At 35.9% G+C, this 25480-nt stretch overlaps 1 protein-coding gene and 1 long non-coding RNA gene across 4 annotated transcripts in view; one reads left to right on the top strand and one right to left on the bottom strand.

Moving 5' to 3' along the window:
• Positions 1–1994: 1994 nt before the first annotated feature.
• LOC308645154 lies at positions 1995–17931 on the bottom strand. Its single transcript, XR_014021159.1, has 5 exons — positions 17791–17931; positions 14012–14109; positions 7082–7264; positions 4665–4727; positions 1995–2644 (listed from the first exon to the last, which is right to left on the bottom strand). It is a non-coding gene; the product is annotated as an uncharacterized lncRNA (long non-coding RNA).
• Positions 17932–18092: 161 nt separating this feature from the next.
• Positions 18093–25480, top strand: part of ASB15 (ankyrin repeat and SOCS box containing 15) — a 41010-nt gene continuing 33622 nt past the window's right edge. The window contains exons 1-2 of one of the 3 annotated variants that reach the window (XM_081287104.1): positions 18093–18280; positions 20294–20385. The gene's annotated coding sequence lies outside the window, so the exon portion shown is untranslated. Of the gene's footprint in view, positions 18290–20293; positions 20386–25480 lie in introns of all 3 variants that reach the window. The other 2 variants (XM_081287103.1, XM_081287105.1) reach the window with 2 other exon arrangements.

Here is a 25480-nt window from a genome sequence, read left to right as displayed (position 1 = left end):
ATGACGTATTCAACGTTGTTCTTCTTAAGATTCCTTTGGTTATTTGTTTAGTTTGTGTTTTTGTAATCCCATGTGAGTTTTATGATCCATGAATCCCACTTCTGGGTAAAACTTCAAAATGATTGAAATCAAGATCTTGAAGAAATATCTGAATTTCCATGTTCATTTTCACCATTATTTCTGTTTTATTCATTTTTTTCTGCTGCAAATGAAAGACCTGAGAAGAATAATGTAAAGGAGAACATAATTGATGCTCACGGTTTCCAATATCTCAGTCTGTAGATGGTCAACTCCTTTGAGTTATGCTTTTTCTTTGTGAACTTAGTAGTCAGAATTTAGCTTGAAGTCTTCTCTTAAGTAGAATTTCCCACCTTCTCCTTTTTATCTGACCATAAATCCTTCTTTATCTGAATATTTTGCCTGTAGTTCACAACCTAGAACTAAGTCACTTTTTGGCTCCCAGACTTGGTCACTTTATAATACATGGAGATACCAGAGTTTTCACACTTGAGCAAAGATACAGCTTTCACACTTGAGCAAAGATACAGCTTGGACCATATCTTGACCTCTGAGGGATAAAGTGAGGGTGGGGATATAGTCTCTGACCCTTCTTCCTTCCATCATCCTTTCTGTCATCCCAGACACTCAAGTTTGTAAAAACTTTGGCCCTAATGTTGGCATAACCTCTTTCGTTGGACAGCGAATCTGCCCCAGCCTTAAATTTCACGTGGTAAGCCTGGCTTCTGAATCTTTCTACAAGTGGAGCACTTTTTGTTCCAATTACCCAGAGAGTCTCAAATTTCTAGAATGTTTTACATTTAAGACTAAAGACAAACAAGTCTGTAGATTCAATCATCACCTGAGTGTAAACATCAGTTTTGTTTTTGCTTTACAGAAATGCTCGTATTATTTTTAGCATAATTTTTTTTTTAGAAAACTACCATTACTTTATGTTTAGGTCAAAAAAGGAGGCAAAAATTACAAACTTACAAGGCTATTTTGACTGCATTTTATTTAAACACTTTTATAAATATTTGATAATATTGAAACTGGAGTTTGAGATGAAACCAGATTCTCTGTTTGTACTGGCAGGTATGGCCTACGTAAGTTGCAGGTATTTTCAGCCAAGAAAGCCCATTTTAGTCTAAGCAGCTAATAACAGCAGGGGACACCTGCCTTGGTCAACAAAGTCATATTTTTCACTATTGCTGAGCAGTGTGTTGCAACTCTCAGTGGTGGGCCATTCCCACCCTCATTCCCTTATTACAACAGACCTCAGCTTCTCACCATCAATTGCTTTCTGGGCTCTTAACTCACTAATTCAAAGAATGAAACTCACAAATCAGGAAATGTGAGTTTAAGAGAGTAAGATTTATTCAAGTGAGAAGAAAAGAGACAGAACTCCCACAGAGTGAGAGGGGACCCAATAGGGGTTGCCACTTAAATGTACTAGGGACTTATGTATCTTCTGGTTACGGACATTAATCAAAATCTATGATAAAGAGGTATTGCAAAAGTGTTAAGGCTATTGGTCAAAATATATGTTAAACAGGTACTGAGAAAGCGATCAAGCTATTGATTACCCCTTGAACCTGTAGTCTTCACTCAGGTCTTTCCCGCCTCTCTATTCCCATCACCCTAGCACAGAGGAGTTGAAGGGAATGTTTGAAATGTTTCTACAGGTTAACTTCATGGAGTGGACTTTACATTAAAAAAAAACTTAATTACCTATTCTATCTAATTCAATATGACAAACCATATATTCATGTCACTTATTGTTTTTGCATTGCTTCTGTTAAAAGTAAAACTAATCTCTTTTCACATGATTTTTAATCAGTTAAATATTCCTTTTTGGGCAACAATTATTCATATTTTTCCAAAATATTTCTTGGAATCATTTTGGACATTTCTTTTTCTGTAAAACTGATCAGCAGATTTCATCTTCCATTTTTGATTCACTGTCTCAAAACTCCCACCCCATTTCCATTCTGGTTTCTGAATACTTCACAGATATACTAGTGCAACAGTCTTCTAAACAATGGCCTAGACCAGCACAAGTTTCAAAGCAATGGTTCTCAAACTGTAGTTTCCATCAGAATCATCCAAGGGCTTATCAAAATACAGAATGTTGGACCCCAACCATGTCTTCTCCAACCTGTCCCCACCTCTGAGTTGAATCTTGTAGGGTCTAGAAGTATAGAGTAAGGCCTGAAACTGAATTTCTAGCAAATTCCCAGGTGATGATGATGATGGTCTGAGGACCACACATTAGAACCACAGTTAAAAGTATTGTTCACATTAAAGGACTCTTCTCACTATACTCCAGCAGTTTCCAATTGCCAGTAACATCACATCCACACGACCAAGTTCCAGGTCCTCCCACACTGAACCCCATTTTATCAATAGCCTTGTCTCTGTGGCAGTCTCACAGGCATGCAGATATTTACTTAATCCACTGTCCTTGTATAAAAGGTCTTCTGTATTTTTCTTAAAGAATGAGTTATTTCTTATCCAGTAACAAGCTGTTCCTGTTTAAGTAGTTCCTGTCTTATTGTCCTCCACAGTACTCTTTATTTTGTCCATTTCAGTCTTGAAGACTATTGGATTTACATTCTGTTCTGTTAACGCCCATCTTCCTTGGGATCTATTTAAGACACACAAGAGAGAAAATATGAAGACAGAGGTAAGAATCCACCATGAACGTGTTAAATTGTTTTTTCCCCCTTAATCAGTGAGTTAGACTCATTTATACTTAATGGTATGCCAAAATGTTTGCTTGGTTTATTGTAGTTTTTAAAAAATCTTTTCCTATGGAATCTGTTTTCACTTTTATATGTAGTTGATCAGCTATTTAGGAATGCTTTCATTTTGTAAATTTAAAACTTTAGATTTATAACACAGAACTCTTTGATTTTCAATTTTTCTGTACAGTACTATTTCTTACCTGAAAAAAAATGATAAAACTGTCATATTTCTTCCTCTTCCATCTTTGCATCTCCTCTACTACTACTTGTCTTCCTTAGGGTTTGCATTCATATGTTAAATTTGCTTATATTTCCATTATGTTGTGTCAGACTTAATGTGTTTCCTTTTACTCTTAGCTACTCCAGATGATACAATCAATTCCATTTGACTTCTTTTTCCTTTTCTGTTCCAAGTTATATTAATATTGTCATTTCTATATTGACAGGACATATAACATCAACATTCTGCTTGGTAACTCTAATCCTTGCATTCCTTTTATTATGAGCTCTACAGTAAAACATTCTCAATGATCTCTGCTAATCCATTGTCATAGTTACTCCATCATTATTGCTTTGCTGAAGGAATTCCTTAGTAATATCTCTAAGATTTCATGGGACTATAGGCCTGAGTCTTGCAAGTTCAGAGATTTTGTAATGTAATCTTTATTCCCGAAACATAACTTGGTTAGACATAAAATTATTTGTTTATATTTTATTTTCTTAAATATTTTATAGATGTTGCTTTGGAGATGTATTATATCAGATTGATTTTTCCTTTATTCATTCTAACTTGGAAACTCAAAGTTTTCTTACTTATTTATTTTTCTGTACCAGAAACTGAACCTAGAAGCATTTAACCACTGAGCCACATCCCCACCCTTTTTATTTTTTATTTTGAGACAGCATCTCTCTAAGTTGCTTAACGCCTCACTAAGTTGTTTAGGGCCTCAGTAAGTTGGCTTTGAACTTGGAGATCTTCCTTCCTCAACCTTCCCAGCCACTGGAATTATAAGTGTGCACCACCACACTTGACTTTTTTTATCTTTAAAATCCACTGATATTACTAGGTTATTTCTCTGCATTGACTCTTCATGTCACTTTTCCCTGGCGCACGTGGTATATCCTATGACTATTTCAATTTTAACCTTCTTTTCATTCAGAAAAATTTCCTTCAGCTATGTCTTTCAATTTGTTTGTTTTTTTCTTTTCTCTCTCTCTCTCTTCTAAACTTCCTGCTTTAGGGTCTCCAACTATGCATTCGTTGGACCTCATTTGACTGTTTTATTTGTAGATATAGTATATAGATATGTAGGAATACAACTTACTATACTTTTTAATGTGTTTTATTTTCATTTCATTTTGTTTGCTTTTCTCATTTTTGTTTTATGTTCTTTTTCTGTTCTCTTCAGGATCTATCCTCATCAAAATCCTAAAAATTCAATCTTTAGATATTTTTTCTTCTTTTCTGAGTTCACAGCTATTATTTTATCTTCTATTTCCATTTCCTCAGTATGTTCTTGCATTAATACTTTTTGGTCTCCCTTCACAAATGAGTTTCCATCATTGTTGTTTTAATTAGTGGTGAAATATGAGTATAATTTTCATCAGCTCAGTGGCAACATTTTCCAGGTGAGTGTAACTCCTTTGTTGGAAAGTTTTATGCTTGTTTTTCTGTATCTTTAATAACATTTTTGTATCTATGCTATAAGAAATACATTATTTATTTTAAAATAGGTCAGATTTTCCTAGGCCAATTATGTTTAAGAGATAACAAAGAAACTGCTTCCTAAAATCCAATGATCATAAAAATTGATCAAAAATATTAATAAACATGTTGAATGTGTTAAATCATGCAGAATAAAATTTACATCACATATTATTAAGATTTTTATCTGGCTATTCGAATAGTCATAAACTTACCACCTGTTCTACATTGAACTTGTGTTTGTTTCTTCATCTTATCCCCAGGTTTGCTGAGAGTTTCTGTCAAAGGAAACATAGAGATCCTGATCTTTATTTGCTAGTCCAGTGTTCCTTTTGGGAAAAAAAAAGTGAAGTTTTTGCATATACAAATTACTTGTAAAATGTTGAAGGAATAAAGTAGTTGAATATTAATATAGGGCTCAAATGATAAACGTCATTCAAAACCCATTTTTCTCTCGTAAGTATTCACAAATTACCTGCTTATATTCTGTGTCATCTGGGAAAAAATATGACACATGTCCACCCAAGCCTCCTGTGTAACTTTCATTCTCAATGTTGCTCGAAAATTACATCATTATTTCTGTTATCAGAACTGCATATTTCTGCATATTTTTAGGCTGTCAGGAGCCACTTGTTTTGGCCCAGGTACCTATTATTTTAAGGTTTGCCATTTGCCTGATCTGTGAACATACTTCTCTCCTACCACTACTTCTTTTCCTGAACCATTAAAAGTTCTGTTTATACTTTCAGAACTCATTTATTACTTAACCCACTGATTTGTATGGATTCAGTTCATTTAAAGCTTTAGGTGTCCTAGCACTATCACAAGTCTTTGGAGTTATGCTTATTACAAACACCTTTACCAACTTTTTTATCAACTCTATTAATATCTGACTTCATTGGAGAGAATGCAGCCCACCACAGTGATTTCATTCAATGCCTCTCCCTTTATTGTTTTCTATGGGACCTTGTATGTATGGTTAAAATTTTATATGCTATAGTCCATTCTCTTGTAGAGATTCATTGCTACCTTTAAACTTAACAAAGTCTTAAAAAGTCTCGTATTTCAGCAACCTGTCTGAAATTGCCAGTTCTGTTTTCCTTCATTAATATAAATCAATTATAATGCAGTTTCCTTTCAAAAATATTTTATATGTTAAGATATGAATCAAGAAATGACATTCATAGTAAATGTTATAGTATGTAAAATATTTATCTTATCAATTACATTTGAGTATATTGATTCCAAAATAACAATATGTCAAGGTATAACTGTGAAAAATTTAGATAAAAATATCTTCTAAGTTATAAAGTTAAGAATAAGGATCTTAAGTTTATTTTTAAATAAATATTAAATTTCTATTTTGCTACATATTCACAATAGTTTGTTTTCTGAATTCTCTTTTATTGACAATTTGCTTCTATGCAAAATAAACTCTTTATAAATATTCTCAGAAGTGCCCAGAGTAGTTTTTCTATTTTTTCTTGTACTTAATTTCTTCCAGACTCCAGCCTGAGGGCTTAATAGATAATTGTAGTCAAAATGAAAGTGAAGAAATAATTCAGAGCAAGTTTTCAACCTGGCTGGTACCATGGGATTTACAACTCTGTAACTCCTTTGGCTTCTGGGAACTGAGTTAATTATGGCAAATCACACTAATTAAATTATTCACTAGGTCTTTATTAAAAACAAATCTATTGTGCTATAGAATGCATTGTGGATTCAGCTTAAAGCTCCCAGCTTGTCTTTCCCTGTATTAATTTTTTTCCCTGAGAGCATGAAGCATATGTCAGAGCTGCAGCTCTCTCTTGCCATTGTTTAGGTCCCAGGGCTTCAATTCCACTCACAGTTTTCAAATGTCCACATTATGCAAAGCCAAAATGTTATTCCTCTTGTCCTCAAAGAGATTACAATAAAACCCAAAGTAATGAATGGACACAAATAATTACTATTGGAGGCAAACTAAACATGATAGGGAAATAAAGGAGGAAAAGAAATGGGGTCTTGCATAATATAAAAACTTCATTGAGATAGGGAAGGGAGGTTGAAGTTGCGTCCTGAAGGCAGAAATGGGAGAGTGGTAAGAAAGGGCATTTGAGGTGGATGACAAGGTGAACAAGAACTTGGAGGGAAGAATGTGCTTCTTTTATTAAGAGGGCAAAACTTAACTTTTGTTGAAAAGTTAAACTAAGGGAGCAGGTGACCCCCTAATGAGCCTGGCAAGCCTGGGTCCTCTAGCACAGTGCCTGATAAGTTTTTGGTTTGGTTACTTGTTCGGTTGCCCACAGTCAAATTTTCAAGGCACAGAGGCAGCTCTGAGCTTGCTTCTGTTTTGAACCACTTGAGCGAGACTACTCAGGTTGGGAAGACACTGCACAGCATCTCTGGCTCTAGCTGGGAGTGGGAGGACTGTGATTTTACCATGTAAGCACCTGTGCACACGAACAATCACACTTTGGACCTTCTACAATAATGGTTAATTCTGTTTGGGTTAAAGCTACACCCCCTCCCCACCTATGTGACATTGGGTATTTTATTTAATCCCTAAGCCTTACTTCCTCCTCAAAAAATGGGTCAATACTACTTTGCAAGAAGGTTGTGAGGATTCAATAAGATCAAGCATATAACGCACCAGAATTGCTTCAGACTGTAAATTTGTGCAGGTTAGAAAGGCACAGTCTCTCTCCAGGTGGATGCAATCCTTCATCAGAGAACACAGAGGGGTGAGTGAAGATGAAAGTGCATCTCAGTCTCCTGGTCCCTTCACCCAAGCATCTTTTGCAAGGTACAACCTGTACAACTGCACACTGAAGCCCTGAGGAAAGAGTGTAGTATGCTTGGTTATAACAAAAACTCAATAAATATTAGCACAATTATGAAGGGGCACCCCCCCAAAAAAAAAACCACACAGAATTGAAGCCAGTAGGGGACCTCCCAGTTAAGTCTGTTATAAAAACAGACCCATATTCACAATATACACTTAAATAAGAATTCCAAGTACAAAGTTGGAAAGCAAACCAAATAGGCATCATTCTTGGGTATGCTGCTCCCACTAGATGGTGCTCAGCTTTTGCTTGTTACAGTGGAACTGACTTCCTTTTAGAAATGGTGACATCTGTCTCCAACAGGCTCCCTTATGCTCTGTGGGCGAGGAGCAGTTACATCTCTCTGAATTTGTATGTTAACATGATATACTTAACACACCTCAGAAGAGATGATTCTCACTAGATAGTACAAGGCAATAAGTCCGTAAGCCACTGTGGAGAGTTCCACTAACCTAACACTTTCCATTTGAAACCCGACTAGCATCAATGATTAATTTGCCAAGTAACAGCTTCACTTGACTATTTGGTCTCATTGTTAGTGTTGGAGTGAAAGTCAGGACATGATCATCCAACCATATAGTTTAAAAAATAGTTGTTCTCCAAATACATGAGCTCCATGCCCCAGGAAGATTGTCCAGCCCAACTTAAGTCTATTTTTGCAATTTCTGCCTTCATCTTTCTTGATATGTGGGGTTCTAAAGAACTTGTGAGCTTTACAACATTAATAGATGGGTTTCTGAAAGATCTTTTGGCTGAAATATATATATATATATATATATATATATATTATATATATGAGAACTTGTTATTAAGAAATAATTCAACAAATTCCTTTGTAATATGAAAAATTTCTCCTATTGCTCTTTGTACTCAATTATGATACACCACATGTTTACATATTTTCTACCTTTTTGTCACTACTAAGCCTGACAAGTTTTGAGGAGAAACTACGAGACTTCAGGGTACTTTTTACAAGATTTCTTCAAACCATTTAAAACCATACATATAAATTTTTTAGGTAAAGCAAGTGGATTGATGTGCAATCTTTAGAGAGCCTGTTTACTGCTCCAGCCATGCCTTCTGGGCAGAAAAACTGTGTTTCTGCAGGTCTATGGGAACAGAGGGTGGCTCATCCTATTAATTTGGAACACAAACTACATCTAAATTTCAATGTAAAATATCTGCCAAAGAGGAGACATTGTTTAATCTAACCGTGATACTTTCCCACCTAACTTGCTTGTCAAACTTCCCCGTGTCTCCCTCAGTGGTTCTCAGATCCAGAACGTTTGAGACAGAGACTCCTTCAGTGTTTGAAGGTAATGTTCCCGTAGGAGGCAGGATGTATGAAGACAGTGAGTGGGAGAGGGTACAGGAGGATATCCAAAGGGAGTATGTGTTTCAAAATGTTCAGACTGCACACACGACCTTTAGAGATTCTGATAAAAATACACTCATTGTGGGTTACCCTAAAGATAAAAGATTTTTCTTGTCTCCTTGGTCCTAAGGGAGAAATAAAGCCATGAATTCTTTAGTTCAGAACGTAATGCCAAACATATTGTAACACCTATCTAAACCTGCTCATTTTCTGCAGGCTCCTTAATACATTCTGTGACCAGCTATATAACAAGTGTCTATAATTCATCCCATGTATGCCATTTTCCCTCAGATTCGTGTGCGAATTCTATGTCTGGAATATCTTTCCCTTTTTAGATTACCCAGAAAACATTCCTTTCCATCCTTCAATTCTCAGTTCAAGCCATCATTTTCTCTATGTCACTTTCTTTGTTCCCTCCTGGAAACTAAGCTTTCTTTGCCCAGGTCTTTCTCTCTCCCTCCATCCCCTGCCTTGTTTAGTATTACCATTGTGTGTGGCACAGAGTGGCTAATAAGTACATGCCCATGAATACATGAATTTGATATTACTCAAAGAGGAATACCTCATTTAAGTTGCTCAGAGATGATAAGTTAGGATCAGTATAATTCTTACTCAAAAATTAATCTATTAGCCTCTGATTTAAAAAGACAATCCATACAGAAGACAAAAAAGGTGGTAAGCTTTGCAAACACAAACATTTCAGCAGAATCTGAAACTGTCAAAGTAAGGAATATTCAGAGGGTAGAACACAGAGTAACAATGTTGTAGATTCTAAAAATGAACAAGAAATCAGAGCTTATCTAATTCCAGGCCCAGTTGCAATATTTCAGCTGAGAAAGGGAGGATCTAGAGAGGCAGGAGATGGCCGCATCTCTGAGTGCCTTGGCAATTCCCTTGCGGAGGGTCTCACATTGTGTGAGGAGACATCATGGGGAAGTGAGACCTAAAGGGAAGTAGAATGGAAGAAAATTCTGAATGGACACAAAGGTCTGCTCTGACAATGGTTATTATGCCTTCCACCACAATCACTTATTCATTTGGCATTCCATCATTCTCTAAGAGGTTGTTATGAAAGAACTTTAAATTCTACTTAAGAGTGTTACATGAGAGTCTTCTTTTAGTAGAAGAAATATCTGAACAACTGATTTTTGTAAATCAATGGTTCTTAGTCATAAAATAAGTCAAAGAAAATGAGCTGAGATTTTTCAGAAAGAGAAAAAGCATAGGAAAAGGAAGCAACATTCCTAGATTTAGGAAGTTATACCTGGGTTTCTGCACCCTCTAAACATAACCACACTGTCTCTCTTTTCCCCATACCATCCTTGTGACACACTGAGAAGCTCAGGAGAGAGAGAGAAAGATAGAAATCACTGAAAGGAGATGATTCTAGAAAACAAGATGAAAGTTTGCTTAATCCAAAGGTTAGTCCTTAGTGCTCATCTGACTTGGCCCAGCAGAAGAATTTGATTTAGTTAGTCACCCTCTTTAGCTACAGATCTTTCCCCCTTGGTTTGCATTCTCTCTCTGGGCTTTGACTAGCCCCGGTTCATCCCTTCAGCATCATTATTTCTGTACCTCCATGTACTTATTTAGGGGGTTAGAAGGCACAGTTGGTGTTTGTGTGCAAACTTCTTATTCTAAGTATTTCATAATAGAAATGTCTTTTTTTTTTTCCCTAACAAGCTCACCTAATATTTCTTTTTAAGTTTTCTTGCTTCTCAGTACAATGGCACTGTGTATAGAGTGCAAGAAAATCAACCTGAAATCATTAGAAAAATAGTTCTGAAAAGGAGCTGAATCTAAATACATATACAAAAAAGTATTACCTTCCAACAACCAATTCAAATATAACCATAGTCCATTCAAATATTAGGCAAAAACAATTCTATTCACAAAGAAATAAAATTACAAAATACTGAGGAATAAATAAAAAATATTCAAAAAGATTTCAGTAGGAAACTATGAAACTCTATTAGTTCAAAATAAATGTTTTGAACAAATTGAGACCTATAATTTTTCTGGGTAGAGAGAAACAATATTTTAAGCATGTCAATTCTTCCCACAGGGATCTACTTTTAGTTACAAGTTCATGTTGACTACTATAGAGATTCTAAAAATCATCCATAAGAAACAACACAAAATAAAAAAAAATTCAAAAGAAGAATTATAAAGGAAGGATTGCTCTGCCAATCTCATTTTATGAAGCAATAATCAAATACTGTGAAGCCAGTAAGGAAATAGACAGATAAATTAATGTGCTAGTATTTTCCTATGTCTTTTATTCAATTGTAGAATATAATTATTTGAACAAAGAACTCAATAATCTTGTATTTGAATTGTATAACACCCCCTTTTAGAGAATTAGTGCATTCACTTTTACAAGTTAATGATTCTGAAAAATAAACTGTCTAACCTTGTTAAATGATTAAATTGTTAAACAAATTTATTCAAACCAGAAACAAAACTCCTTCCCCCTTTCCCCCAAACCCTAATTTAGGAATCATTAGGATTGAGTCCCCAAATTGACTTACTATAGGAGAGAATTCATATAAAATATAGCTCAATTAACATTTATAGTGTCTGACATGAATTTCAACCTTATTATTTTTATTCAATTTTTTTCTAGCTTTGTTGATGTCTGATTGATAAATAAAGTGTATATATTTAAGGTATACAATGTGATAATTTGATTTACATTGTGAAATGATTACCACAACCAAGTTAATTAATATAGCCACTGCTTTACATAATTATCATTGTGTATGTGAATACACACACTAAACCAAGCTAAAGACAAGCTCATCATAATCACATACAAAAACTATATTTTTACTCCCCTTTAACATTTTAAGTTTTTGATGGCACAATTTGCTTCTTTTTTATTATGTGTCCATTAACAAATTAACATAGATATAGTTATTTTTAGTATTTGTCTCTTAATATTTATACCAGAATTAAAATTGATCTGTAGACCAATATTGAGGTCTTAAACTATTCCAAATTTGACTACACTTTTACTTCCACTAGTGAGTTTTATACTTTCTTATGTTTTCATGTTACTAATTAGTATCCTTTGTTATGAAATTGCAGAACACCTTTTAATATTTCTTTTTAAGGTAGATCTAGTAGTGATGAACTGCTTTTTTGTTGTTGGTGGTGGTTTTTTTGCATTTGTGTATGTATGAAAATTTTTCTCTCTCTTTCATTTCTGAAACACAGTATTCATGGTTGGAAGTCTTTTCCTTCTCCCTCCCTCCCTTCCTCCCTCCCTTTCTTCCTTCTTTCCTTCCTTTTAAATGTGTCATCCCACTCTCTTTTAGCCTGCAAAGTTTTTGCTGAGAAATCTACCATTAGTCTAATTAGAGGTTCCTTATGTGTAATGAGTCTCTTCTCCTGCTGCTTTCAAAATTCTCCTTTTATTGTTGATTTTTGACAATATGCTGTAATTCAGTGAATTCCTCTTTGAGTTAGGATATTTTCAGGCACTGTTTCTTTATATAAGGTTTCTCCCCCTTTCAACTTTCCTTTTTCTTTCTTGGAATTCCACAATGCATGTGTTATTTCTCTTCGTAATGTTCCATAAATTTTGCTAGTTTTCTTCATTCTTTTTCACTCTGTTTTTTTCTCCTCTGACTATATAATTTCAAATGAACTGTTTTCAGTTTCACAGATTCTTTCTTCTGCTGACATCAGCGGTTGAAGCTCTCTTCTTCATTTTTCATATTATTTATGAAAAATGGCTCCAGCATTTCTGGGTTTTTAGAATTATTTCTATCTCTTTATTAGGTTCCCATTTTGTTGAATTGTCTATCTGTGTTCTCTTGTAACTCACTGAGCCTCCTTAAAATAATTATTTTGAATTGTTTGTCAGGAGATGTGTAAATCTCCATTACTTTGGGTCTACATACTGGAATATTATTGTTTTCCTTTGGTGACATCATTTTTCTTCAACTTTCATGTACTTTTGAATCTTGTGTGGCTGTCTTCACATTTGAAGAAGTGATTTCTTTGCGTCTTTACTGACTGGCTTCTGGAGAGGAATTCACCAGTCTGCTTGGCTAGGGGTTCTGAGGCTTTCTCAGGCCTTTTCTATAGATGGGGCCCATTTCACCTTTCTAGTTCTTTCTCAAGGGGAATTTTGAACATGTTATGCCTTCTTTTGATCCTGCCAAGCCAAGCCATGTTCCTAGAGCCCCCCATTTACTTTTCCTAGGGCTGTGCCCTGAAATACACACGTTAGTGTTCCTTCTCCCAATCCTACAGAGTTGAACCAGTCTACTGAGTGGGCTCAGAAGCCATCTGCAAAGGTTCACATTTCCCATACTGGAGAAGGGGACACTCCTAGGGAGCTGGCCAATGCGGGGGTAGGGAGTGAAACAGGTGGGACACTGGAAGAAGCTATGGGCCAGTGGTCTAGTCCCCACAGGCCAGATATCCTGCTCACGACCTGCATGGGAAGGGAGTAGGTAATCTTTGAGGTGTGGTCCAGCTGGCAATAAAGGCTAGGAAAGTAATATTAAGAAAAAAAACACTACTGTGGCTAGGGCTCAGTGGTAGAGCACTTGCCTGGCATGAGTGAGGCACTGGGTTTGATTCTCAGCACTGCATATAAATAAATAAAATAAAGGTCTATCAACAACTAAATATATACATATGTGTGTGTGGGGGGGGAGTGTGTAAAAGAAAATAAACCCCCCAAAAAGTCAACTATATATATTCAAAGTGGGGGCATTGGCAGGTGGAAGAGACTTGACAGGTCTGATGAAACACATCAAAGGGATTTAGTGAGGAGCTTCTTCAGGAAAACAGGATAAGAATGGGGGAAGAAAGTTGTTTGGGGCTTGGCAGGTTATGTCCATCTCCCAGCGGCTGCATTTGAACCTAGGGTTGTGAGCTAAGGCAGGGTGGCAGCATGATCTGGGTTTTCTTGAACTGAGGAATTTCAGCCAGGAGTTCCCAGAAAAGTAGCCTCCCTGCCTTATGGTGGCTCAAACAAACCCATAATTTATACATGGCTTCCAACACTGAGTGGCTTGGGATGGGGTTCCTGTAAGAGTCCACAAACTGATTAGTGAGATATGCAGTCTTTTGTTGTGTTTCAGCCCCAGATGGCTTCAAGTCCCTACTGCACCCATCCTCTCCCTTTTACACAGCCATGCTCATCCCCTCGTTATTTGGGGTTGGAAGAGAAGGAAATGGGCCTCTTGGGAAGCATCTTTAGAGCTTGGGGTGCTGGCCACTTATTCACTATGCTCTCACTTTCTTCCGTGGGAGGCTTCATGGGCTGAAGGGGGTTCATTATCACTGAGCTATGCCACCCTGGGGAAGGGGTGATGCAGGTAAGGGGAAACTTTCTTCTTACCCTCTTTATAACATCTATTTTTGGATTTTCTTATCTGATGATGTACAGAAACTTCACTGAAGTCCTATTTTCCATGGGTGGTTGTAAAAATTGGCACACTGTGGGAACACGACAGAATAAAACTCTTATTCTTTCATCTTTCTGATGTTACATGTCAATTCCAGCTCTCTTACACTTCATCTTGGTTTGACAAGATACATATTATGGACAGAGCCACTGAGCAATCAAATATAATCCCTTGGTCCTAAGACTGGAAATCCAACTTGGAAAGCAATATATTATATCAACAAAACATCTCAGAGGTTTGCTTTCCCGAGCCTAATTTTAAGCCAAAGTTGAAAAGGTCACTGGCACCAACTGGTACTTTCTCTTTTTTAGTAATAAACCAGATTATCCATCTCCTGCTTAAAGTAATTTAACTCACCCCCATTTCATTTTAAATAAAATTTAAGCTTCTATCCATAATCCACCTCCCATCCTTACCCTTCTTCACTAAACTTCAGATTGACTTGTTCTCTTGTCAATTCCTCAAACATGGTACATTCTTTTTGCCTCAAGGTAACAAGTAAAAACTAAACTTGCGGTTTCATCTGCCTGAGACTGTCCTTTATACCTATATGTGAAAAAGTCTTAGCACAAATGTGTTACCTCTCAGACTTGTGCTTTCTAAAAGAAGTCTTCTCACATCAGTTATTAACTATTCCATGCCTATTTTCTTCACAGAGTTTGCCATGCTTCATTTGCTTACTCATTTAGCATTCACTTCATAGATATGAATGAAAAATTCTCATGCATAGCAACCAGCTAGTTTTTTGGTACCAGTGTTTAAGTACCTAGTATTGTAGAAACTCAATATATATTTGTCAAATATTGCATTGATGAGAATCCCACATTCATCTTCTTCTTTGGGTCCTACCTTTCTTGATTTTATCAGGGTCTCTACAGCCAATGAGCCAGTTTACTATTATTTCCTACCTAAAACCTCCTTGAAAATATTCACCTAGAGTGAATGGACTAGATATTTAGAATTAGAAAATTACTAAGACATTCCAAACTCAACAAAACCTCAAAACTCAATTTGATTTTAAGACTTTTTCAATTATAGCATTCATAAAGGAAATATGAAAAATATACTTTATTTTGTATAACAATTATATATTAAATCCTCACACGAAGCCACAAAACCAAATATTTAGTAGAAACACCTTCTGAAAATCCAAAGTATTTTGTCCCAGTATTAACTCTATTCTATTAAAGAGAAACCTAATCTTAGCAGAAATAATCATATTTTTTCTAGTTTCCTGAATCATTAAGCTTATATTTTATACTAAAATTATCTTAACATATACAAAATTGAAATATAAACAATAAAAATCTGAAAGCAAAGGGGAAAGAGTGGAATTTTTAATGGTGAAAAGGATGGATTTACATTGAAATTTTTAATTTTAGCATGGTGAGTTTTCTTCATCAAATTTATATAATTTCTTCTTTAAATGATCACTTTCATAATCAAATACTAATTAATAAAATGTCATCATGCAATTACAACTACAGTTAAAAATTGAAACATAACACGAGCACAGGAATACTACAGTTTTTTTCACAATGAACAGAATATAATAATTAATTTCAATAATTCAAAATTTCCTTTGGCTGATAATACCTTTATTGTATAATCTTGATTATAATTATGTTTGGTTTGTGTCAAACATGATATGAAGAATAGCAAAAGTCTCCTTGCCTTAGCACTACCTATTGGGGATATGTAAGAGGTCAGAATTAGGGTCTGGGATTGTAGCTCTTGCCTTACATGTGTGAGGCATTGGGTTTGATCCTCAGCACCACATACAGATAAATAAATAAAGGTATTGTGTCAATCTACAACTGAAAAATATTTTTTTTTTAAAAAGAGGTCAGAATTTAAAAGATAACTAGAAGAAAAAGAAAGATTCTTAAATTTCTTTGGTAATCCATTAATATAAAATTATTTTTTTAAGTTGAAATATGTGTGTGTGTTTGTATGTGTATGTGTGTCTTTGTTCTCACATTCTCTCCTTCACAGTTAGGTCTGAACTCTCTTACCAAATTCTGGCTTTTGTTGTGGTTTTGTTCTCTACACAAAGGTAAACTTCAAGAACTAGAACCATGTATCCCACCCATCTTAGCATCCCCTGAAATGTCTAGTTCCACATTCTATGCTTGCTAAAATGTGTGCCTACATATATGGAAGAGAGACCCAAATGGCATACTTTCTTTAATGTCTATTTTATGTCTCAGAAGTATAATATTATAATAGTAAACCCTGTATCTGCATAGGAATTGTCAATTTTCTTAATTATGCTCTTATTTTATTCTCAACAATAGTGTGAAATAATAAGAGCAGTATTATTTAGGAGGAAACAGGCATGGGCACTTAAATATTTGCCTTAAGTCACAAAAATATTGGTAAATCTTTAGCCTAAAATCATCCAAGCAGGTGGTACAACTCGGGTGGCCAAGAGAGAAGGATGGAGGCTCACCTCAACAACTTAGTGAGACCCTGTCCCAAAATAAAAACAAAAAAGGGCTAGGGGTATAGCTCAGTGAAAGAGTACCCCTGAGTTAAATCCCTAGTAACTCTCTCTCTCTCTCTCTCTCTCTCTCTCTCTCTCTCTCTCTCTCTCTTTCTCTCTCTCTCTCTCTCTCTCTCTGTCTCACACACACATACACACACACACACGCACACACACACAAATGACTAAAATATACATCCCTTGCCTTCATTAAACTCATTTGTTTCTTCTAAATACACTCAAAATGCCTTTCACAGAACTAAAAATTAAGAACTTTGTTATAAACAAAATGTAATAATATCAATCAGCTTTTGAAAAACCCATCATGACTCAGTTTAAATCAAATTAATCTTCAGTTAAATTATACAGGAAATAACAGTTAACCCATATGGATAAGTCCCCAGTGTTAAGCAAAATCGCTGAAGGCTATTTGAAGGGTGCTTCCTACGTGTCAACCCCTTTGCCAGCCACCCTTAATAAAGGGTAAGTGAAGATGAAACCCTGTACAGAACACTCCCCACTCCTTTGCTCATCATGGATTTAGTATGACTACCTATACAGTACCTTACTAAAGACTGCCCTCTTGTCACCTTGTCTTTGTGCTGCTGCAAGGCAACGAAATGACCAGAGTGATGTCAACAGTGGGGCTTCCTTCCAAGGACCTATGACATCAACACTCCTGGAAGTGTTCATACTAATACATTGGAGTCATAGATTCTGTTGTTGGGTTTTCCATCAGAAAACAGTGCACAGCCCAGCCAAAGCAAACTACCAAGGCACTGGGGAACATACTGGAAAAAAAAACAGATTTTTTCCCCTCACATTTACAGTCTTATTTATGCATAGTTGAAACCAAATCTGTATTTTTTAAATCACAGACCCCAAATGCAAAATAACGAAAAATCTAAAATCCACGGAAGTAAATATGGAGCCAAGAGAGATACAAATGTAGGTATTGCTTACTAAACAACAAAATAATAAGATATAAGAGAGCAGGACTCTCCAAGTTGTTTGAATATTTCAGTTTTACTAAGAGCACGGAGGTAAAGCTGCATTTCTGATAAGGCTTTATAAAGAGTGGGTTGGGCTGGGTCAATAGGAACATGATGACTGGCGCTGTGGGGCAAGGGAAGTGAATGTGACTTCATGACTAATCATAGCAATAGCTGTATTTTTAATCCACAAAAGCCAGCAAGCCTCAAGCCTGTTCTTATGAACACAGAGTACCTGTGGACAGAGTGGGGAGTCGGGTAGCGGCAGGTGCCTTAAGCCCGAATGCCAAGATGTCACGACGATGTCCCCTGGAAGCATACAGTCCTATTCCCAAAATAGAAATGAATAGGTCCAAGGACAGGCCCTCTAACACTATGCCCCAGCCATTTTAACCTAGGACTCTTCAGTATCATTTGCTATAATTATCAGCTTGAAATAGGACATGCATGTCTTCCTAAATATAGAGAGAAGCCACGTGTATTTGGATGTCAGTGTCTTTAATGTACCTTCAGCATGATAGCAGTGTTCAGTAACCCTTCACGATTAAATCACAGCTCTCCCTAAACACACCCTCACCAGACAAACCAGAGGAACATTGTGCAAAAATCTGGGATCATTTTATTTCCACTTTGAGAAAACCCACAGGAAGAGCCAGCTTCCAAAACAGGCAAATGTGGAAGAAAATATTAACATAAGGAACAGATCATTCTTTCAAATATTTGAGGTACTCAAAGTACATTTTATTTGTGTGTATCAATAACTAACTACTTCAGGAACAGACCTCATGAAGATGGGGGGGTGCCATGGTCATTGTTATTATTCTCATAATACAGATGAATAAATTTCATATCAAAAATTTAAATAATTAATTGAAGGTACAGAAACAGCAAGTAGTAAAGCAAGGTTTATTTGCAGGACTGTCTTTAGTAACTTGTTCTCATTCCTTTTATCACACAGCCTCTCTGTCTCTCTTTCTCTCTCACTGTCTACACGTCTTTGTCCTTTCTGTCATTTTAAGCATCATTTAACATATAGTATGATATAGAAAAATCTGTACTAAGAGCTATAATACAAATGGGTAAGACAGGTATAAATTGATTTAGAAACAGAAATTTCACTGAAATATGACAAACCACATTTCAAAGTGTCGAGTACACTTTTTCCCATAGCTTTGCATTACACTTTAAATGAATTTATTTGAATTTTCAATATTTTAAATATAAAAGCATTGTATAAAAGTTAAAACACTTTGTAATAGTAGTGCTTTCCAGGAAAAATATTATTGAATAATTCTGAATTATTAGATAATAATTAGCAAAAGTGTTTTTAATCTCCATGCTTGACACTTTCAATACAGAGTCAACGGTGGCATAAACATGAAATATTTCTTGGAGTTTGCTCCGAGGATGACTAAAGTGAACCCTCTCTATCCCAGGTAGAGGAAGCAGGACCTCTCATTTCACATTTATGCTTTTTCAAAATTTTAAATCAAACTCATAAAGTCCCTACTATCTGTATATTTATTCATTAACATCAAACACTAAGACCAGAAAGTTGAGAAAAGAAAGAAAAGTAATTCATGCTCCCAGGAGCCCAGAGACTACTGAGGCAGGAAAAAGGGCAGGAACCTTGACAACAGAAGTCACAGAGGACCTGTAAAATGAGAAGTGAGGAGCACCTTCAGCTTTAAAGTTAGGAGGCCAGAGATCTTCAGGGAGAGTTGGTTTAGTGTAGTAGAAGGGATAGAAGCCTTGTGAATGCTGAGAGTAGCCTGGGTTAGCCCAAGGATAGCCATGTCAAAAACTAACTTGAAGCCCAGTGTTTTCATTAGAAAATTACTAAGACAGAGACAGAAAACTTAATCACCATCATCATCATCACATCATCAAACAATTCTCCTAAATTAAAATCCTCAGGGCTGGGGATGTGGCTCAGGTGGTAGCGCGCTCGCCTGGCATGCGTGCGGCCCGGGTTCGATCCTCAGCACCACATACAAACAAAGATGTTGTGTCCGCCGAGAACTAAGAAAAAAATAAATGTTAAAATTCTCTCTCTCTCTCTCTCTCTCTCTGTCCCCCTCTCACTCTCTCTTTAAAAAAAAAAAAAATCCTCAATTTTTTTCTTTCTTTACATCTGCTCCTTACTTTTCTCTAGACTATATATGCTAAAACTTGACCTTAAAAACGACTTACTTTTTTCTAGACTATATGGTCTGTAATATAACTTGACCTAAAAACTTTGGGTCAGTATCGATGTCACGAAGTGCCCTGTTCCCATCTGTGTGTTAGATAGGCAATCATTAAATGCAAATCAAAGAGGCAGTTAGTATATGAAGGCTGTATTTAATTAGAATTGACCCGAGTCTAAACAATGAAGAATGAGAAATGCTGTGGGTAAAATTTCGCCCAAAGAAATGAGGGTCCCTAGATACCTAAATCACAGATTTATGTCTTAGATACATAATTGTAAAAGGTGCTTTAGTTCTAAGGGGTTTGGTTTTGTTCCTGCAGCAGGAACCCTTCCCGAAACTGAACTGGCAGATCATTTCTTTTCAGGGGAGCTGTTTGAACCAATCAGGACACAGATAATCTTATTAGCCCTCTGTGGGCTTGTGTTTCTTTTGATGAGAGTCTAGAGAAGTCATGGGTAATACTTGACCATGTGCCAGGGACCGCTTGTGTTTCAGTTGTACAAGGTCAGACCTTAATTTATCCACCAACTGGATGCTTAATTTTAGATACACAGAGGAACACATTGGCTCCAGGGTACTTCCTCTGGTTTAGAAAGGCAAGTCTCTGGATAAGAATGACAAGATGATGATTCCAAAAGGTGAGATTATGAAATATTTAATCTGTACCTTGCCAACTATTTTATGGAGTAGTTCAGTATTGGAAATCTTTAGAACAGATGGAAATGCTGGTTGTGGCTAATGTTTCTTTTCCTAATGATAAGGCCATAATGATAATCTAGGGCCTTTTTAATTATAAGAGTAAAGCCAGGGTTGTCTTGTTTATTTAGAGACTATCAACTCAACTGTATAATTATTAAGCATTACAAAAAATATATCATGAAATAAGCTCAAGAATGAATATGCTAATAGGAAGTGTCATTATACATTATAAGGAATCCCAGAAGGGTCTTACCTGACCCCTTAGTTACTGAAAAAAAATTAATTTTTTGTAAATGATTAAAACAAATCTCTATCATATTTTTTAAATTAGTTGTTGCAACAGATAGATGTTCAGATTGAAAAAAAATCTGTTAAATTAAGATGGTAAAACCCCAAACTTAATGTGATTTAAAAATGTTCTTCCTGCAAATTATACACAGTTTTGAAGCTGAAAGGGCCTTAAAATTTACCTGATACCATCACTCATCTGATACTTTATTGAACAACTTCTAAGGAACCTTCTACATCTAAAGTGATTTGATTTTTGTGACAGGGCAGTGATGTGAACAAGGGAGTCCTGCCACTGTTTTGTGCTGAGAGAATTTAAATTATGGTGATAAAATAATCATAATTTTATATCTAATTGTTTTATAAGAATACCTTATTCTCAAATGAAAAGGTCTCTAAAATTTTTATCTCTCCACCACAGTTAGATGAGTTTGTGAGTTGTTTGCTTAAATTCTTTCAGAAAAGTTTTTTTTTTTCCTGAGGCTTATAAAATTCTAGGTTACCAAATGAGACCCATTCTTCATTAATTCCATCTGAGTAAATGGGTCATCAGCCACAGTGTAGGGACTTAGCTTGTGTGACATTTATTGTCAGATGACTGGGTATGAAGATTACACCATTCCCCAAACGTGTGGCTAGGTAAATTGCCTAACTACCCTGTGCTTCAGTTTCCTTATCTGAAACATGGGAGAGAAGTCTGTCTTCTGTCCTTAAAATTGAATGCATAATTCAAATCCATTATGCACATAGTATCTGCCTCAATGAATGCCAGTTGCAATAATTATTAAATTTACTCTAGCAGATATACATTGAGGATCTACTATGTGCTTGACTTTGTGCCAAACCCTGAAAGAGAGGGAACAGTTTGGTATTGTTTCAAGGAGAAAAGTCTAGAATACATTGTTTAAAGGCAACTCCCTGGGGGCATGCACCCTCTGTGGACGTGTCTGGCACTATTCCTGAAACCTAGCAGACAGTAGACACATATTTTTGAATGGAAAAACACAATGGTCTGAAAATCTTTAGGAAAATAGGTCAGTTCTGCTCCTTCATCTCTTTGAGTAATTGAGCAGGAAGGAGAGCAGATACTGTGCTTCCATATTTTAGTAACATATCTGACAGAATCTGTCCATGATGGTTATCAAATGAATGGAGGTGTCTGTAGGAGGATTTGTAGCTGGATAAACAGCTTTTTTCCAAGGATGCTAAATAACGGATCAATGTCAACCTGGAGACCTCTGTCCTGCACCAATAGCTGTTCAACATTCATCATTGTCAATGAACATAAGCACATATAAAACATACTTATTAAGTCCTAGCAGAGGAATAAAGGCTCGATCTTAAAAGGATGAAATGTAACAGGAATAAATAGAGTCTTGCATGAAACTGCACAGAAAAGAATTGTGGGTAATAATACAACTCATAGAACTGGGGGCTTCCAAATCAAGTGTAACATGATACCTCCAAAATTCTAAACTGGGTTAAATTAGCAGATATAGAGTGTCTAAAGAGAGGGAGGTGATCATACCCACTTAATACTGTGTTGATCTGACCTTAAACCATGGCATAGGAAAACTCACTGTCCAGACTTGGAAGGAGAAGGCTCAGCTGAGACCAGACAACCTTGGGATAGTTAAAGGGGATCTCCTGTTCCAGAGAAACAACACTGTCTTAATATGGTTCTGAAGGAAAGAAACAAGGACCATCAAAAAATGGTTTCAATATATGGATTCAGTTTCAGTATTTTCCCTAATTGTTGAAGCTGGCCAAGGGCAAAGGGCTGTGGGGGTAGGGTTGGAAGTAGATAAGTTCCTTTGCACTTTGGATGCAAACTGAGGCTGGCCAATAACTTGTAAAGGGTTTGACAGTAGGTGGAGCTATATGATGGTTTTTAACTGAAGTTTGACAATTCCAGGGAGAAGGAAGGAGAATAAAATTATGGGGATATCAGAGGATATCAAGACCTAGAATAGAGCTAAAACTGCCCCTAAACAACCTAGGATCCTACTTCTCCATTCCAGAGGAGGAAAAACAGCAGGCAATGCTAATTGAATGTTTGTTACATGTCTGTGACATGTCAGTCACGGCTCGCCAGGCAGCTAATGCAGGCAGACCAGAAGTGGAACAGTGTTCGATCCCTATGCCCTTTTGCCTCCAGCAGAAAGAAGTTTATGCTTGTACATGATTTCAAAATAAGAAACTAAGAAATGCAGTGACTCATTACTGTTTGAGTGAGTTTCAAATGGAAAAAGATTTGACTTAAGTAAAGATTTGACAGAAACTTTTGTTATGTTCAATAAAATGCACCATGCCCAGGAACAAATTTTTTAGAGAGAAGATAAGTTTATGAATGTGTGAATGAATAATTATATATATTTTATAATACTTTTTAAGATCTAGAGATACTTAATTTTTTACTATTATTGTAACTAATTAATGCAGTCAAAGCAATCTTACCCTACGACTCAGTTGTACGAACCAAAATTAGCTTTTTTATTATCTACAACTGGCCTCACTGTCCTTGGAAGCTTCCACTCACTAATCAGTGAAAAATAAACTTTTGGTCCTATGCAAGCAATATGATAGCTTAGGTTGATGAACTTGTACTTGGCTGATTCAGGTTCAGCCATTAGTCTTTCAAATTTCTGCTTCTGCTCAAGCCAAGAAATTCTCCCCATCCCCACCCCAGGTTTCTGCTTTGCTATAGATGTGGGCAATTTCCTCTCTCCTGAAAGTTGACAAGGTTTCTGGCCTTCTCATACCAGTCCATTTTCATAGAAGGCTTGTAAATTTTCACTTCACAGAGTCAATCTCAATTTCCTTTTCTGTTGTTCTTGTTGGTGGTGAAAACATTTAAGACCTACCCTGCTAGCATATTTCAAATATACAATTCAATACCTTTAACTAATAATAATAGTCACATTGAAGTACAGATCACCAGAATTTACTCATACTGAATAACTAAACTTATAACCCTGGGCCAACATCGCCCTACAGTCCCTCTTTCCAGCCCTTGGCAACTAACTCTCTTCTAGGAGATCAACTGTTTCCACGAGTTGAACATTTTTAGATTTTACATATCTATGATATCTTGCAATATCTGTCTTGTTGTGTTGACTGATTTTACTTAGCATACTGTTCTCCAGGTTCGTCTTTGTTACCACAAATGCCTAATATCCCATTGTCAATTTATAGCAAATTTTCTTTATGCATTCATCTGTCAGTGGACATTTAGATTCATTCCAAATCTTGGCTATTGTGAATAATACTGTAATGGAGAAGGGAGTGAAGATTTTAGTCCTTTTGGAAATAAAACCAGAGGAGGAATTATTAGATCATAAACTAGTTCTATTTTTAAATTTCTGAGGAACTACCATACTATTTTCATAATGGTTGTAGCAAAAAAAAAATGTGAAGTGATGGATATTTTAATTAGTTTGTGGTAAATATTTCACATGTACAACTATAAATATACACATATATTTAATCATTAGGTTTTACATCTTAAATATATGCAGCTTTTTAAATTGTCAATCTTGGTTACTTTAACCTCAATAAAGTTGAAAAAAAAGTCAATCTTAGTTCAGTAAAAGTGGTTGGTCATATCTGGATAAATGAGCATCATTCAGTTTGTGTATATTAGTGTGAATAATGGGTCACTCCATTGCTTGTGTGTGCAATAATGTTTATATGTATTGCCTATCATTAGGCATTTAGGTTGTTTGTAAGGTTTTGGAAATTTAAATACAACTGAGATAAACATTCTCACATACAAATACTTTCCTACATCTCTTATTATTTTAAAGAATAAATTCCTGGATGTGGAATTACAGACAAGGACAGAAATTTTTAAAATATGATCACACGAGCTTGTAATTAGGGCACATCTGCTGATAGGCTTTCAGGCCTCATCCTTGTCCTACCTTTTTTTTTTTTTTTTGGTTGTAGATGGACACAATACATACATTTATTTATTATTTATTTTTATATGATGCTGAGGATCAAACCCAATGCCTCACATGTGTTAGGCAGGTGCTCTACCACTGAGCCACAAACCAGCTCTACCCTACCCTTTTTAATTCTGTAAAGTTATATTCCCCTGGAATCCATGTGGTTGTGAAACTAAAACTTCTGTCTATAAGTTTATAGTTTTCAAAAGCTAATATGGCATCTTCCCGTGTTTCTCTCATAGTTGAATTTGACTTGGAAATCAATAGCAGAAAGTAGAAAAACTCTAATTTTGTAACATGCAACTAGAGATAAGTAAAACTAGTATGACCGGTTCTATAATTAGTGTATTTACATAGAAATTAATCATTAATCAATGTGGCCCCAAAATTGAAAATGAGTTTTGCAAACAATGAATGTATGACCTAAAGGGAAAGCATGTAGTTAACCTGTTCTTTGGGTAATTTTAAAAGCAGTGTATATTTGATCCTTTGATTATTATTCATCCAGCCAGGACTTCCCAAGTGTTCATCTATGGTAGGGAGTGAACTTAGTATCTAGAGATCCACTGGTCCATTTTGCCTTTTTCTAACCTTTTCTGAAATGTCAGCTTGCATTTCTTTGAGGCAGCACAAAAGTAGCATGTGTTTTCTGATTTAAGATTCTATGTGCATGTGTATGTGTATTTTGTGTGTTTGCATGTGTGTGTGAAATGTGTCAGCAGAAAATTTTGTGCTCTCAAGTAAGATGCTGTTTGAACTGATCCTAGTTGTCTCCATCATCCATAGGCTCTTTTTC

Source organism: Spermophilus citellus, assembly GCF_964194105.1.
Source record: "Spermophilus citellus genome assembly, chromosome: 3".
NCBI lineage: Eukaryota > Metazoa > Chordata > Mammalia > Rodentia > Sciuridae > Spermophilus > Spermophilus citellus.
This window is presented reverse-complemented; position numbering and strand designations above follow the sequence as displayed.